This window comes from Staurois parvus, unplaced genomic scaffold (genome assembly GCF_062004578.1).
Source record: "Staurois parvus isolate SC_StPar_1 unplaced genomic scaffold, SC_StPar_1.0 ptg001570l, whole genome shotgun sequence".
NCBI classification, from domain to species: Eukaryota; Metazoa; Chordata; class Amphibia; order Anura; family Ranidae; genus Staurois; species Staurois parvus.
This window is the reverse complement of record NW_028319366.1, coordinates 1020001-1024154: the sequence shown is the minus strand read 5'-3', so window position 1 is coordinate 1024154 and position 4154 is coordinate 1020001. Positions and strand designations below refer to the sequence as shown.

General features: G+C 44.7%; 1 protein-coding gene across 1 annotated transcript in view; it reads right to left on the bottom strand.

Moving 5' to 3' along the window:
- Positions 1-252: 252 nt before the first annotated feature.
- COTL1 (coactosin like F-actin binding protein 1) overlaps positions 253-4154 on the bottom strand; it is a 58599-nt gene continuing 54697 nt past the window's right edge. Inside the window, exon 4 of the mRNA XM_089662865.1 lies at positions 253-4154. This exon is cut by the window's right edge and continues 1512 nt beyond it. The gene's annotated coding sequence lies outside the window, so the exon portion shown is untranslated.

Genomic DNA, 4154 nt, shown 5'->3' with positions numbered 1-4154 from the left:
ACCCTTTGTTTATGCCGGAGGTCACACTTGGGGCTCCCTATTTCGAGCAAGTTGACCACCAATGCCCTATAACAAAGTTGTTTTTCAGCCAGAGAGCACCAAGTGGATCCTCTGACTACCCAAACCTTAATGTTTCCTGATCACCATGATCAGATTACAGATGTGTCTGTAGCCTGCCCTTCCGTTTATAAAACAACAAAACAAACTGAGAAAAGAGTGGAAATGACACAAGAAAGACAACAAAGACAGAAATCTGATTCCTTTGCGCTTTAGTAGATGACCCCAAAAACAATGGAGCACATTCGATGCAGAGTCCATCCGCATTCTCACAGTACAAAACAGAAATGGAGTCACTTAGGATGTAAACAAGATTCATTCCAGTCCCGATCACCTCGGACATACAGAGTTAGTTACAAAACAAAACAAATTATCACCTTTCAAAAAGTGATCTTAACTTTTTGCAAACGTCATACCCAGGTCATGTGACATTCAAAGATCCACACGTGATATGTTTGGTGTAAAGAGTTACTCTCCCTCCTCTTACCCACACAAGCCAATTTACAGACCTCCGCTCATTAACTATCATTGAGGAACTGTAGAGCTGCAGCTCCAATTTACACATCTCAGCTCATTAACTACCATTGAGATGCTGTGGCTCCAGTTTACAGACCTCAGCTCATTAACTAACATTGAGAAGCTGTGGAGTTGCAGCTCCAATTTATATATCTCGGATTGTTACCTACCATTGAGGAGCTGTGGCTCCAATTTACAGACCTCAGCTCATTAACTAACATTGAGATTCTGTGGAGTTGCAGCTCCAATTTATATATCTCGGATTGTTACCTACCATTGAGGAGCTGTGGCTCCAATTTACAGACCTCAGCTCATTAACTACCATGGAGGAGCTGTGGCTCCTAATTACCGACCTCAGCTTGTTAACTACCATTGAGGAGCTATGGCTCCAATTTACAGACCTTAGCTTATTAACTACCATTGAACAGCTGTGGAGCTGCAGCTCCAGTTCATAGACCTCAGCTTGTTAACTACTGCTGAGGATCTATGGAGCAGCGGCTCCTAATTACCGACCTCAGCTTGTTACCTACCATTGAGAAACTCAGGCTCCAATTTATAGACCTCAGCTTGTTACCTACCATTGAGGAGCTGTGGCTCCAATTTACAGACCTCAGCTCATTAACTACCATTGAGGAGCTGTGGCTCCAATTTACAGGCCTTAGTTCATTAACTACCATTGAGGAGCTGTGGCTCCAATTTACAGGCCTTAGTTCATTAACTAACATTGAGGAGCTGTGCAGCTATGGAGCTTCAGCTCCAATTTATAGACCTTTAGCTTATTAACTACTGCTGAGGAGCTATGGAGCTGTGGCTCCTAATTACCAACCTCAGCTTGTTACCTACCATTGAGGAGCTATGGAGCTGCGGCTCCCAACTACCGACCTCAGCTTGTTACCTACCATTGAGGAGCTATGGAGCTGCGGCTCCTAATTACCGACCTCAGCTTGTTACCTACCATTGAGGAGCTATAGAGCTGCGGCTCCCAATTACTGACCTCAGCTTGTTACCTACCATTGAGGAGCTATGGAGCTGCTGCTCCTAATTACCAACCTCAGCTTGTTAACTACCATTGAGAAACTCAGGCTCCAATTTATAGACCTCAGCTTGTTACCTACCATTGAGGAGCTGTGGCTCCAATTTACAGACCTCAGCTCATTAACTACCATTGAGGAGCTGTGGCTCCAATTTACAGGCCTTAGTTCATTAACTAACATTGAGGAGCTGTGGAGCTATGGAGCTGCAGCTCCAATTTATAGACCTTTAGCTTATTAACTACTGCTGAGGAGCTATGGAGCTGCGGCTCCTAATTACCAACCTCAGCTTGTTACCTAGCATTGAGGAGCTATGGAGCTGCGGCTCCCAACTACCGGCCTCAGCTTGTTACCTACCATTGAGGAGCTATGGAGCTGCGGCTCCTAATTACCGACCTCAGCTTGTTACCTACCATTGAGGAGCTATAGAGCTGCGGCTCCCAATTACTGACCTCAGCTTGTTACCTACCATTGAGGAGCTGTGGAGATGCAGCTCCAATCGGCCGATCATAGCTTTTTACCTAACATTGAGGAGCTATGGAGCTGCGGCTCCCAACTACCGACCTCAGCTTGTTACCTACCATTGAGGAGCCGTGGAGCTGCAGCTCCAATTCATACCAATGAGGAGCTGTGGCAAATCTAAAAGTCAACTGAGCTTGAAGGGAGCAGTTGTTAAAAGAGGTGCTTCATTAGATAGCCAGTACTGTAAGTGACTTGGGGGAGGGGGGAGCATTTCTTGAAAAGCCAGAAGGCATAAATTCAACTGCTTTCAGTTAGGAGTCCAGACCCCACACAGCCCCTGGTTCTCCTGCACTGGAGTCTGCCCTCCATGAACAAGTGGAAAGAGTTTTCTAGGACCTCTTTAACATACAGACATACAGCCACACACTCTGTGGAGACAAAATTAGGTTTCTGAGCTGAAAACCCAGCAATATGCTGCATCATGTGATCTTGCAATGTACCAATCAGGAGCAGGTCGCAGGATTATATATGGGGTACATTGACCTAGCTATGTGCAGAATTGGGACAATTTGGCAATTTCGTGGTCTGGGAATGTTCAGAAGTAAGAAAACACAGTTTTGAGACTCTCCCGTGTAAAGAAAGGGACAATATTGGGACGAGAGTGGCGGGGTCACATCAAGTCGCGTCTGCCTGGAGGGTCGTGTTACTATGGAACCTTCAAGTGGGGCTCTGTGTTCAGAATACTAATGAGGCCCCCTGTCTGGGAGATTACCGAGAAATATTAAAGAGCTCCAGAGAAAAGCAGGCTATTGATTTCAGACAAGGATTGAATAAGACGGGCAATTATATATTATAAATTGTTTCCTTTGGCCCCACCCCCCTTAAAGAGCACCAGTCTCAATCTAAGACCTCCATAAAGCAGACCTACACTGTAAAGAAGGTTTCGTATTGGCTGGGTAATCTTCCTGTAATGTTGGATCCAAATCACATCAATATAGAGGAGGATCCGACTTGGAGGTGACTACCATTAAAGTCTATGGGCACAAGTCGGATAGAAGTCACACATCAATATAGAGGAGGATCCGACTTGGAGGTGACTACCATTAAAGTCTATGGGCACAAGTTGGAGAGAAGTCACACATCAATATAGAGGAGGATTCGACTTGGAGGTGGCTTCTAATAAAGTCTATGGGAACAAGTCGGATAGAAGTCACACATCAATATAGATGATGATCCGACTTGTGCCCATAGACTTTAATGGAAGTCTCCTCCAAGTCAGATAGAAGTCGCACATCAATAGAGAGGAGGATCCGACATGGAGGCAACTTCCATTAAAGTCTATGGGCACAAGTCGGATAGAAGTCACACGTCAATATAGAGGAGGTTCCGACTTGGAGGTGACTTCCATTAAAGTCTATGGGCACAAGTCAGATAGAAGTCACACATCAATATAGAGGAGGATCCGACTTGGAGGTGACTACCAATAAAGTCTATGGGCACAAGTCGAATAGAAGTCACCTTGAAGTAGTACAGGAACCTTTTCTCAAGTCGGAGTGACTTCAGTAGTGCTAATGAAGACGGCTCTCATTGACTAACATGAGATTTCAGATGTCAAGCGACTTGGGGTCTCACAAGTCATATCCCTCATAGCGGCATTGCGAACCGAGCCTGAGACTGCATAATATTGTCAGATAACAAAGCCAGTATTCACTATAGAGCACTGGTATTTGACAAAGTTATGCAAACGTGAGAGCTGGGGGACAGCGTGGCAGTTGTCATGGCATTCACTAAGTCAAGTTTGAAGAGAAAAAGTAATTAAAGAAAAATGCAACAAGCACATCTTCTACAAGTCTGCAAAATAGAACCTGTCAATGCAATTAGAGGGGGGGGGGCATCATAAAAATAATTTCACAGGCCCCTTCAGAAGTAAATTGAGCTAGGCGGGTTCTATTTAAAGTGTGGGTCCACTTTTAGTGGGTATTTAGTGGTTAAATAGTGCCAAGTTTCTACATTACAGAGTTTAAAGTGGACCGGTCAAGATTTTCCAATCCTGCATGAACAATTTCACAGCAACAGGATCATTTTTCA